This window comes from Bufo gargarizans, chromosome 7, assembly GCF_014858855.1.
Source record: "Bufo gargarizans isolate SCDJY-AF-19 chromosome 7, ASM1485885v1, whole genome shotgun sequence".
In the NCBI taxonomy this organism is placed as follows: Eukaryota; Metazoa; Chordata; class Amphibia; order Anura; family Bufonidae; genus Bufo; species Bufo gargarizans.
This window is the reverse complement of record NC_058086.1, coordinates 43,371,067-43,384,431: the sequence shown is the minus strand read 5'-3', so window position 1 is coordinate 43,384,431 and position 13,365 is coordinate 43,371,067.

Here is a 13,365-nt window from a genome sequence, read left to right as displayed (position 1 = left end):
ATTAATAACCACAGTAGCATATTCTGTTTCATATACCCCACAGGATAGTAAAAGGTGCACATTGAAAATTGCTTTTTTTTCTGGCAGCTGCAGAGGTAATGATAAATTTCATGCAGAATGTCCTGCATGTATACCTGGAGCCTGTACGAAGGGTGCGCCATAACCGCATCTCTGTACCGCGGAGCCGTAGACACCCTGCCTGCCGCTACCACCTGCACACGTTGCTGAATACGTGCAGTTTTTCCGCACGGAAAAACCGCAGCACATTACAGAACCAGCAAAGCGTATGAAATTACACAAATCTCATGTACACTTTGTGGATTTGTTCAGTGCGGAAATTGACCTGCGGATTTCAAAATAAATAGCAGGTCAATTAAGTTTGCTGTTTTAGCTGCAGATTTCGCCCTTTTCAATGGAAGGGTGAGATCTGCGGCAAAACTGCATCAAATCCTCACCATAAACGGCTAATGGACATTGCGGATTTTGGTGCAGATATGCTGCAGAAACGCACATAAATCCGCATGGAAATTTATGCGGATCTTATGTGCGTTCACCCGCCCTCGTGTGCAGGTGGCCTAAGGCCTCTTTCACACAAGCGTAACGGATTGGCTCCGGGTGCGTTCAGTGAAACTCGCACAATTTCCCAAGTAAGTTTTGTCTGCAATTGCGTTCAGTTTTTTCGGCGCGGGTACAATGCGTTTTGAAGGTTTACAAACAACATCTCCTAGCAACCATCATTGAAAAACGCATTGCAACCGCACTCATTTGTGGATGCAATGCGTTTTTCACTGAAGCCCCATTCACTTCTACGGGGCCAGGGCTGCATGAAAAACGCAGAGCTGCGTTTTTCATGCAACGCAGAACTGATGCGTGAAAAAAAAAAAGCTCAACGACACAGACCCATTGAAATGAATGGGTCAGGATTCAGTGCGGGTGCTATGCGTTCACATCACGCATTGCATCGGTGCTGAAAACTCGCTCGTGTGCAGGTGGCCTAAGGGTGCCGTCACACGCGGCAGATTTTTTTGGGCAGAATTTTCCCCGACTGAAAATCAGTTCCATCCACCTGAATGGGGCTTGCAGATATCCACGTGCTTGCTGCTCTATTCCAATGATTGGAACTCATTTTCAGTCGCTGAAAATTCTGCAACAAAATCCGCAGCATGTGAAGGCATGGGTTATCACCCAGCTTTCCCAGAAACAGATACAACATAGATGTTGCTGAATAGGATTTTAGCAAACAGATGGCAATGTATGCATGTATGCAAGTAGCTAATATTTCAGTGGCTGTAAAGGTGGAGCTCCCTTTTAAGTCCATTGTTGCGGCGGGGCAGGAATTCTGCTCCCGGCTTACATCATGCAGGCTGCTGCTTATCACATCGTCCAGATGACAGTGTCCAGCAATTACCCTGCTCCGTATTCTGGATTCATTTCCTCTCCAGGGACTTAGAATGATTTTCCACGATTACAGCTACACCTCGTGCCCGTCACGTGCAAACCCGCAGCCCTGCGACCCCCGAACATGCACGGAGATGAGCGAATCCCTTCACTCATCTGCTGCTGCTGCTGCTATTCCGAGTGGATTATTTCATAGATTTCTCATTGTGTCATGAGGGTGATTATAATATGAGTCAGCGTGAAGTCAGGCCGACCTTTACTCCACTTCTGAGACAATATATTGTAATTGCAAAATCCATCTTCCAGCTGTGTATTGGCGAGAGCCTGGAAACCGGGGAAATCTTACGTAACAGTGTCATCATTTATTAGACAAATATGGCAGCTATCAGTGCGATGCTCTCACTCTCCAGTCATGGGACATCATAAGCTGAGAATCTGGAGGCCATAAAATACCAGTTATTGACATGGCGCTCTGCCAAGTATTACACCGGCACCTGCGCGGTTAAACGGCACTTAGGATAAAGGGCAAAGACCATTAAGGGCTGCAACTGTGCAGCATAAATGGAAGGGAGCCTTCGTAAGCGGCAGATTTAGGCCTCATGCACACGACCGTTGTTTTGGTCCTTCTTCAAGCCGTAGTTTTTGCGGCTCGGATGCGGACCCATTCATTTCAATGGGGCCGCGAAAGAGGCGGGCAGCACTCTGTGTGCTGTCCGCATCCGTTCTGTGGCCCCGCCAAAAAAAAAAAAAAAAACCTGTCCTATTCTTGTCCGTTTTGCTGGACAAGAATAGGCAGTTATATCAATGGCTGTCCGTGCCGTTCTGCAAATTGCGGAGCGCACATGGACGCCATCCGAACACACCACGGTCGTGTGCATGAGGCCTTGGAAAATCACTTCCGTTCATTTGAAAGAGACTTGCAGAAATCCATGCGCCTGCCGCCAGAACAACCCCATTCAGATGAATGGAACTGATTTTCAGTGGCGCCACGTGCGGAGGCTCACTAAGTAGTCAGGTTGTCGCCCAATGCAAAAAATTGAAGGATCTCATCTTGACAACCCCTTGTTCAGTTGATGCTGACCCAGTGATGAATGGGGTTTCAGTTTCGGAAACCCCACCAAAGCTATCAGCCGTTATCACCATAGGAGGGATAGCCCGACCATGCTGGCCATTCAGTTGCTGCGCCAGACACTCTGGGGATCATTTATCAAGGGACTTGTGACAATTTCAGTTGTAAAAAAAAATAATGAAATGCAAGTCCCTTTTTTTTGGAGGGTGGGGGGACAATATTTTGTCGCCATTTTCGACAGTTGGGCGTGACGGGGGAGTGTCAGACGCTGTGGCGGGACCCTGGCCCCAGCAAATTCACTAACATTTACTTCTGGAAACAGGCGTAAATGTTGACAAAAAAACGACTCCAGCCAGAAGTCATAAATTAGCCGAGGTTTCTGGCAGGGTAAGAGTGAATCTAAGGCCGACGCAAAAAGGCGGTCTTAGTAAACAACACCCTCTATATTAGGGCTCATGAACACGACCGCATCCATTTTACGGTCTGCAAACCACGGATTCGCAAAATACAGATACCAGCTGTGTGCATTTTTATCAGTAGAAATACCTATTCTTGACATGTCCTATAGTTTGCAGTATGGCCACACGGATGCAGACAGCACAACGATTGACATCTACGTACTGTCTGCTTTTTTTTTTGACCCGTAGAAATTAATAGATTCGCATGCAGTCTGCGTCCATATGACTTACTAGGCTTTAAAAAAATTATACCCAGGGTGGCCCACGAGAAAGTAGTCTCCTCCAGCCACAGTATGACAAGATGAGCGAGCAAGTGGATTGTTGTTTTTTTTTTTATTAGGCTACTTTCACACTAGGGTTAATATTTTACGGTGTTGAGATCCGTCATAGGGTCTTAATACTGGGGAAAAAAACGCTTCCGTTTTGTCCCCATTCATTGTCAATGGGGACAAAACGTAACTGAACAAAACGGAGCGCTCCAGAATGCATTCTGTTCCATTCTCATACCGTAGAGCAGCGTGCTGCAGTTTGCTTTCCGTCCTGGGATGCAGAGCAAAACGGATTCGTCATGACCCACAATGCAAGTCAATGGGGACGGATCCGTTTTCTCTGCCACAATAGAATTTGGATTCGTCCCCCATTGACTTTCAATGGGGTTCATGACGGATCCGTCTTGGCAATGTTAAAGATAATACAACCAGATCTGTTCATAACGGACGCAGGCGGTTGTATTATCAGTAACGGAAGCGTTTTTGCTGAGCCCTGCCGGATCCAGCAAAAACGCTAGTGTGAAAGTAGCCTTACCCACAAGGGACAGAAGATGCAGAGAGTGCTCCCCGCTCAGGTCGGATTATGTTGGCTGATGCGGCTCGTCACGCTGCGGATGGTGTTTGTGATGTTCTCCTTGACTTCATCCAGGGGACGTGGATTGTTTGTGGACGTTTTCCGTTTTAAATTTCCCCACCAATAAAAATCGCATGTGGACAAGTCTGGGGAACGTGGCGGCCATAACCCCTCGCTCACAGTTCGGTTCTAAATGTAAGACCGGTTCCAAGCTGTCTTACATTTAGACCATTTTCTATTTCTAAAACAGGTGTAGAAAATGATGACTGAGACGGGCCAGTCCACTTCCATGCCCACAATTTTAGACCTGGCGTGAGCGGGGAAAAGTCGCAGATAGCGGCGCAACGGTAAGTCTGAAATATGCCTAATTTAGTCGTATTTCAGATTAGTAAATGACCCCCTATATGGCTATTTAACTTGATCACTGTAGGCCAATATTATTTGGCTATAAAGTACTGCATGATAATATTATATGGGCACTATTTAGCAGTATAAGGATACTTTCACATTAGCGTTTTTTTCTTCCGACATAGACCTAGGGGGCTCTATACCGGAAAATAACTGATCAGTTTTACCCTAAGGCTGGGTTCACACCTGAGCGTTGCGCAAACGCGCGTTTTACGCGCGTTTTTGTCGCGCATTTTTATGCGCGTTTTTTGTAATAGTAAACGCGCGTTTGACGCGCGTTTGTGTGATTGACTACAGTGTCCTATGGCCACAAACGCGCGTCAAAACGCCCCAAAGTCGCGCATGTACTTTTTTGAGCGTCGGGCGTTTTACAGCGCGATCGTACGCGCTGTAAAACGCCCAGGTGTGAACCATTCCCATAGGGAATCATTGGTTTCTCCTTGTTGAGCGTTTTACAGCGCGTAGGAACGCGCTGTAAAACGCTCAGGTCTGAACCCAGGGTAATGCATTCTGAATGGCAAGTAAGGCTACTTTCACACTTGCGGCAGAGAGATCCAGCAAGCAGTTCCGTCGCCGTAACTGCCTGCCGGATCTGGCAAAACGTATGCCAACTGATGGCATTAGTAAGACTGATCAGTCAGAAAAATGCATTGAAATGCCGGATCCGTCTTTCCAGTGTCATCCGGAAAAACGGATCTGGCATTTATTTTTTTCACCTTTTTTTCGGTCTGCGCATGTGCAGACCGGAAGGACGGATCTGGCATTCCGGTATTTTGAATGCCGGACCCAGCACTAATACATTCCTATGCAAAAAAGTCTTCAGCCTGATCAGCCAAAAAGACTGAACTGAAGACATCCTGATGCATCCTGAACAGATTACTCTCAATTAGAATGCATGGGAATATACCTGATCAATTACAAAAACGCAAGTGTGAAAGTACCGATGCATCAGGATGTCTTCAGTTCAGTCTTTTTGACTTTTCAGGACAGAGATAATACCGCAGCGTGCTACGGTTTTATCTCCGGCCAAAAAAAACTCAACACTTGATCCGTCATTTTTTTCCGTAGAAATGTATTAGTGCCGGATCCGGTATTCCGGTCTGTGCATGTGCAGACCTTTAAAAATGTTAAAAAAATAAATACCGGATCCGTTTTGCCTGATGACACCGAAAAAATGGATCTGGTATTGCAGTGCATTTTTGCTGACTGATCAGGCTGAAAAAATGACATCCGTTTGCATACAGTTTGCCTGATCAGGCAGGCAGTTCAGGCAACGGAACTGCCTGCCGGAATCAAACAACACAAGTGTGGAAGTAGACTTAGGCCTCATGCACACGACAGTATTTTGCGTTCAGTATACTGGACGTTTTTTGAGCTCAGTATACGGAACATATACTGAACCATTCATTTCAATGGTTCAGCAAAAAATACTGAAGTGTCTCAGTGTGCATTCCGTTTCAGTATTTCAGTATTTCCGTGCCGTGAAAAGATAGAACATGTCCTATACTTGTCCGCAAATCACGGTGCTTGGCTCCATTCAAGTCAATGGGTCCGCAAAAAAAACGGAACACATACGGAAATGCATCCGTATGTCTTCCGTTTCCGTTCCGTTTTTTCCTGAACCATCTATTGAAAATGTTATGCCCAGCCCAATTTTTTCTATGTAATTACTGTATACTGTATATGGCATACGGAAAAACGGAACGGAAAAACGGAAAGGAAACGGAAACACAACGGAAACAAAAAACGGAACAACGGATCCGTAAAAAACGGACCGCAAAACACTGAAAAAGCAATACTGTCGTGTGCATGAGGCCTTAGGCTGAGTTCACACGAGCGTGACAGATTTGGTCCGGATGCGTTCAGGGTGCGTTCAGTTAAACTCGCACCATTTTGCAAGCAAGTTCAGTCAGTTTTGGCTGCAATTGTGTTTAGTTGTTCAGTTTTTTCCGCGCGGGTGCAATGCGTTTTGATGCTTTTTTCACGCGCGTGATAAAAAACTGAAGGTTTACAAACAACATCTCCTAGCAACCATCAGTGAAAAACGCATTGCATCCGCACTTGCTTGCAGATGCAATGCGTTATTAACGCAGCCCCATTCACTTCTATGGAGCCAGGGCTGCGTGAAAAACGCAGAATATAGAACATGCTGCGATTTTAAAGCATTGCAGAAGTGATGCATGAAAAAAAATGCTCATGTGCACAGCCCCATTGAAATGAATGGGTCAGGATTCAGTGCAGGTGCAATGCGTTCACCTACTGCATTGCACCCGCGCGGAAATCTCGCCCGTGTGAACTCAGCCTTAGGTGACATGGGCACCCAGGTTCATGCGTATATCATAGATTGGACCTGCTACTAGATAGCAGTGAATTGTGGAACCTCAGATCTGTCACATCAGAACGGCTGAGAACACGGGCATAGGGCGATACCGATATTGCGATATATGAGAAGTTAGATTCACTTTTGCGTGTTGTGTAAAGTCTCAACAACTGTATGCGCATGTGTGCCAATGTGGCATCGGGTTACAGGCTAGCCGATTAACCACATCAGGATGGAGCAACACATGGATACAAATGGAGCAGGAGAATCTAAAAAAAAAAAATTCTGCCCAGCGCTTCCTCTCACAGTTTCAACTGGTTTTTATTGTAGTAAAAAAAAACATAAATATAAAAACAATAAAATCCATATATAACGCATTTGGGGGCTCTGCCCCTGTCTCAGAAAATGGATAGCTGGATTCCTCACTCTATGGCCTCTTGCACACGACCGTATGTATTTTGCTGTCCGTAAAAAACACGCATGACATCCGTGTGCATTCCGTATTTTGCAGAACGGAACAGCTGGACCTTCATAGAACAGTTTTATCCTTGTCCGTAATGCGGACAATAATAGGAGATGTTCTATTTCTTTGGGAATGGAAATACGGACATACGGAAACGGAATTCACACAGAGTACCTTCCGTTTTTTTTGCAGACCCATTGAAGTGAATGGTTCCGCATATGGTCCGCAAAAAAACGGACACGAAAAGAAAATACGTTTGTGTGCAGGGATGGGCAGAGCCCCGATATGCGTTATATATGGATTCATTTTTTTTTTATATATTTTTGTTTTTACTACCTTAAAAAAACATCTGAAACTGCAAGAGGAAGCGCTAGACAGAATCTCTGTTTTGAGATTTTCCTCCTCCACATCTGTCACATGGCTGACAGCGCGCTGAACAAGTGTGACCAGCTGTATTGTGATAGCTACTATGGGTATTCATGAAAAGCATGACACAAAATGACTCAAAATCAGCAAAACAAAAGGAACCTTTTTTATTTTCTTCAGGTTTTGTGCCACTATAAGGCCTCCTGCAGACGACCGTAGGTGTCCCGTTGTATTGAGGACCGCATATGCGGATTCGCAATACACGGGCACCGTTCCGTGTGCATTCCGCATCATGGATGTGGACCCATTGACTTGAATGGGTCCGCAAATCCGGAGATGCGGAAAGAAAGCACGGAACAGAACCCCACGGACGCACTACGGAGTGCTTCTGTGGTGTTCCGTTCCGTGCTTCCGTTCCACAAGAAGATAGTACTTGTTCTATCTTTTTGCGGAACAGACGGATCGCGGACCCCATTCAAGTGAATGGGTCTGCGATCCGCACGCAGCTGCCCCACGGTCGGTGCCCGTGCATTGCGGACCGCAGTTTGCGGTCCTCAGCACGGGCACGGAGCCCTTACATTCGTGTGCAGGAGGCCTAAGGGCTTGTTCACACGACCGTTGCCCCTCTGTGCCCATGCTGTGCAAATTGCGGTCCGCAATGCACGAGCATCGTACCATGGGGTTGCCGCGTGCAGATCGCGACCCCATTCACTTAAATCAGGTCCGCAATCTGTCCGTTCCACAAAAAGATCAAGAGCAACTTTTATCGGTGCGGAGGCATGGAACGGAAACCACAGCACTCCTTAGTGCTTCCGTAGGGTTCCGTTCTGCACCGCATCTCCGGATTTGCGGACCCATTCAAGTGAATGGGTCCGCATCCGTGATGCGGAATGCACACGGATCCGTTGTTCCGTATGTGAGGTTTTTTTATTTTTATTCCTCTTCCGTTCCGTTATTCCACAAAACATATCCGTATGGTTTCCGTATGCGATCCGTTTTTTGCGGATCAGAAACATTAACTTATTAATCACCAAACACATGAGCAATATGGGCTGGGCATTGCATTTCTACAGTATGGATCCGCAAAATACTGATGAAATATGGATGACATACAATGTGTTCTGTGTGCGTTCCATATTTTTTGCAGACCCACTGACTTGAATGGGGCCTTGGACCGTGATTTGCGGACAATAATACGAAATGCACTACTTTTTTGCGGAACGGAAATACGGAAACGGAATGCACATGGAGTACTTTCCATTGTTTTTGTTGACCCATTGAAGTGAATGGTTACGCATGCGGTCCGCAAAAAAACGTAACGGAAGTGGAAAGCAAATACATTCATGTGCATGAGCCCTAAGGCCTCTTACACACGACCGTATGGCTTTTTCGGTATGCAAAAAACGGATCCGCAAAAAATACAGATGACGTCCTTGTGCATTTTGTTTTTTGCGGAACGGAACAGCTCTCCCCTGATAGAACAGTCCTATCCTTGTCCATTATGCGGACAATAATAGGACATGTTCTATCTTTGAATGGAACGTAAATACGGAAACGGAAGGCATACGGAGTACATGCCGTTTTTTTTGCAGATCCATTGAAATGAATGGTTCCGTATATGGAACACAAAAAAAAATTGGTACGTAAACGGAAAAAATAAAAGTTCGTGTGCAAGAGGCCTAAGGGCTCGTTCACACGAACATGTGAAGCCCGTGCTGTGGGCCGCAAATTGCGGTCCGCAATGCACGGGCATCGTCCGTGGGGCAGGCGCATGGGGATCGCAGACCCATTCACTTGAATGGGTCCGCGATCCTTCCGTTCCGCAAAGAGAGCAAGTTCTATCTTTTTGCGGTGCGGAAGAACAGAACGGAACCCCAGAAAGCACTCCGTGGTGTTCCGTATCTCCGGATTTGCAGACCCATTGAAATGAATGGGTCCGCATCCGTGATGCGGAATGACCACAGAACAGTGCCCGTGTATTGCGGATCCGCAAATGCGGTCCGCAATACGGCAACGGGCATCACAACGAGCCCTAACCCTGAGCGCTTCCCTGTAATATCAAAATATGGGATGCACCGTGCAGGCATTGTGTCTGACGGATATCTCTTCGCCCTCCATGCATTTCTCGCTGCTGCAGCCTCTCTGCTCCACATCACTGTTTTCCATCGCGCATCCATTTGATCAGGAGAGGGTGGCGGTGCTTTGGGTGATTCCACTTTCCATAGGAAATAAATGCTGCACAAACAGGGCAGACTGTCTGTTACATCAGTGGGTAACAATCCGGCTCTGCATAGTGGAAAATAAACACGTATTAGCGGCTTTACACCTTACAGGTCAAGTGAGGTTATATGATCAGTAAGTGGTAGGGGCCGAAAAGTAGTTTTCCATGAACCATTAAGGGCCCCAACACACATGACTTTAGTCTAGTGTTTTCTTTCTTTTTTTACAACTAAAACCCCCCATAAAAGCCACTTAGATTTTATCTCGGACTGAACTGATGCTTCCTGAACGGATTGCTCTCCATTCAGAATGCATTAGGATAAGGCCTCTTTCACACTACAGTATGTTGAATTCAGTGTTTTGCGTTCCGTTTTTCACGGATCCGTTGTTCCGTTTTTTGCTTCCGTTGTGGTTCCGTTTCCGTTCCGTTGTTCCGTTCCGTTTTTCCGTATGGCATATACAGTATACAGTAATTACATAGAAAAAATTGGGCTGGGCATAACATTTTCAATAGATGGTTCCGCAAAAAACGGAACGGATACGGAAGACATACGGATGCATTTCCGTATGTGTTCCGTTTTTTTTGCGGACCCATTGACTTGAATGGAGCCACGGACTGTGATTTGCGGCCAAATATAGGACATGTTCTATCTTTTCAACGGAACGGAAAAACGGAAATACGGAAACGGAATGCATACAGAACACATTCAGATTTTTTGCGGAACCATTGAAATGAATGGTTCCGTATACGGACCGTATACGGAACGCAAAAAATGGACCGCAAAACGGAAAAAAAAAACGGTAGTGTGAAAGAGGCCTAAAACTGATCAGTTTTTTTCCGGTATTGAGCCCCTAGGACGGAATTCAGTGCCGGAAAAGAAAAACGCCTGTGTAAAAGTAGCCTTAAGCTTGTTATTGGTTAGCTCATTTATTCTGTCTCAGATCCGGATCCGTTTTTCCAGAACACTTGGTACCGGATCCAGCATTAATACATTTCAATGGGAAATAATGCCGGATCCAGCATTCCGGCAAGGGTTCCGGAATTTTGGCCAGAGAAAATACCGCAGCATGCTGCAGTATTTTCTCCCGGCCAAATACCGTAAGAGTGACTGAACTGAAGGCATCCGGATGCATACGGTACAGAATGCTTTCCATTCAGAATGCATTAGGACAAAACTGAATCTTTTTTTTCCGGTATTAAGCCCCTAGGACGGAACTCAATACCTTAAAACTTTAACGCTAGTGTGAAAGTACAGCCAGAATAGGGACCGTCGCCCAGTTGGGGTTCACCATTTAGGGTGGATCGTCCAAGTAGGTAGGGGCAGTGGTGTGGGTGGAATTTAGGGCTCTACTATTCCCTATCTAATGTGACAATAACACACTGGACCATTCATTTCTATAGGGCCCTGAACACATGTGGCCTTTCTACAAATTATAGAACATGTCCTATTCTTGGGTAGATTGTAAATGAGAATAGTCCTTTCTGTTGATGGAAGTGATACAAATATGGAATGCACATAGAAGGTATCTGTATTTTAGGGACCACCTCTGGGAAGTTGCTCCCTATGAGTCAAAATCTGACTTTCCAACAAGCCTTGGGATTTGACAAGGGAAAATCCATCCGCAGACAGCTGTTTCAGGGTGCTTGCCCCTCGTTAGTACGGAGGACTGGCTGGGTGCGATGCCTTGAATGCGGCTCAGGCCTCTTGCACACGACCGTATGGCTTTTTCAGTATTTTGCGGTCTGCAAAAAACAGATCCTCAAAAAATACGGATGACGTCCGTGTGCATTACGTTTTTTACGGAACAGCTGGCCCCTGATAGAACAGTCCTATCCTTGTCCATTATGCGAACAATAATAGGACATGTTCTATCTTTGAATGGAAACGGAAGGCATACGGAGTACCTTCTGTTTTTTTTTGAGGATCCATTGAAATGAATGGTTCTGTATACGGTCCCTATACGGAACGCAAAAAACGGAACGTAAACGAAAAAAAAAAAGTTTGTGTGCAAGAGGCCTTAGGCAGATTACCTATCTATATAAACGTTTTATATATTTGCGCTGCAGAAGAATTTTATATATAGAATGTACAGTCCTGATTAAAAGTTTAAGACCACTTGAAAAATGGCAAAAAATCCTATTTAGCATGGCTGGATCTTAACAAGGTTCCAAGAGGAGCTTCAACATGCAACAAGAAGAAATGGGAGGGAGACAAAACATTTTTTGAGCATTAAATTAATTGAAAAATAACGATTAAACTGAAACAGGCTGTTTTTCAGCTGATCCATAGTTTAGCACCACATGCCTTTAAAAGGCCAAATCTGTGCAAAGATGTGGATTCATTGTCATTTTCTGTCAGGTAGTCACACGTTGTGATGGCAAAGACAAAAAAAACTCTCCCTTTTTTAACGTGGTCGAGTTGTTGAACTGCATAAGCAGGGTCTCTCACAGCGCGCCATCGCTGCTGAGGTGGGACGCAGTAAGACGGTCATTTGGAATTTCTTAAATGATCCTGAGGGTTATGGAACAGAAAAGTCAAGTAGAAGACCCCAAAAAATTTCATCAGCACTGAGCCAGAGGATCCAATTGGCTGTCCGTCAAGACACTGGACGATCCTCCACCCAAATTAAGGCCCTTACTGGTGCCGACTGCAGCCCCATAACCATCAGACGGCATCTGAGACCTGAAGGGCTTCAAAAACAAAAAACGTCTTCAAAGACCTCGTCTCCTTGAACGCCACAGAACTGCTCGTTTGGACTTTGCAAGAGAGCACCAAACATGGGACATTCAAAGGTGGAAGAAAGTTTTATTCTCTGATGAGAAAAAATGTAACCTTGATGGTTTCCAACGTTACTGGCATGACAAGCAGATCCCACCTGAGATGTTTTCTACGCGCCACAGTGGAGGGGGCGCCATAATGGTCTGGGGTCCTTTTTCCTTCAGTGGAACAATGGAGCTTCAGGAAGTGCAGGGGCGTCAAACGGCCGCTGGCTATGTCCAGATGTTGCAGAGAGCATTCCTCATGACTGAGGGCCCTCGTCTGTGTGGTAACGACTGGGGTTCTCAACAGGACAACGCTACAGTACACAATGCCCGCAGGACAAGGGACTTCTTCCAGGAGAATAACTTCACTCTTTCGGCCCATCCTGCGTGTTCCCCTGATCTAAATCCAATTGAGAACCTCTGGGGATGGATGGCAAGGGAAGTTTACAAAAATGGACAACAGTTCCAGACAGTAGATGGCCTTCGTGCGGCCGTCTTCACCACTTGGAGAAATGTTCCCACTCACCTCATGGAAACGCTTGCATCCAGCATGCCGAAACAATAACGGCGGAGCTACTCCTTACTGAGTTCATGTTTGGGAGTTGGATTTCTGTTTTGGGGGGGGTTTAGTTTTTTTTTAGAGGTGTGGTCCTAAACTTTTGGATCAGCTGAAAAACAGCCTGTTTCAGTTTATTCGTTGTTTTCATTAAATTGAATGCTCCAAAAATGTTTTGTCTCACTCCCATTTCTTCTTGTTGCATGCTGAAGCTCCACTTGGAACCTTGTTAAGATCCAGCCATGCTAAATAGGATTTTTTTGCCATTTTTCAAGTGGTCTTAAACTTTTGATCAGGACTGTATTTTATTTTCAGTGGTAATGTACTGCCAAAATAGTAAAAAAGGCAATAATTTAATTTTTTTTTCTTTTTATGACTATTGAGTTAAAGAATACCCCTTTCTGACGGAAGTATCCCTTTAACCCCTTGGGTATTCCTGTAACCAACATTACACTGAGGTTGGATGTGAGTGGCAGTAATGACTTGGTGGTCACCAGTTG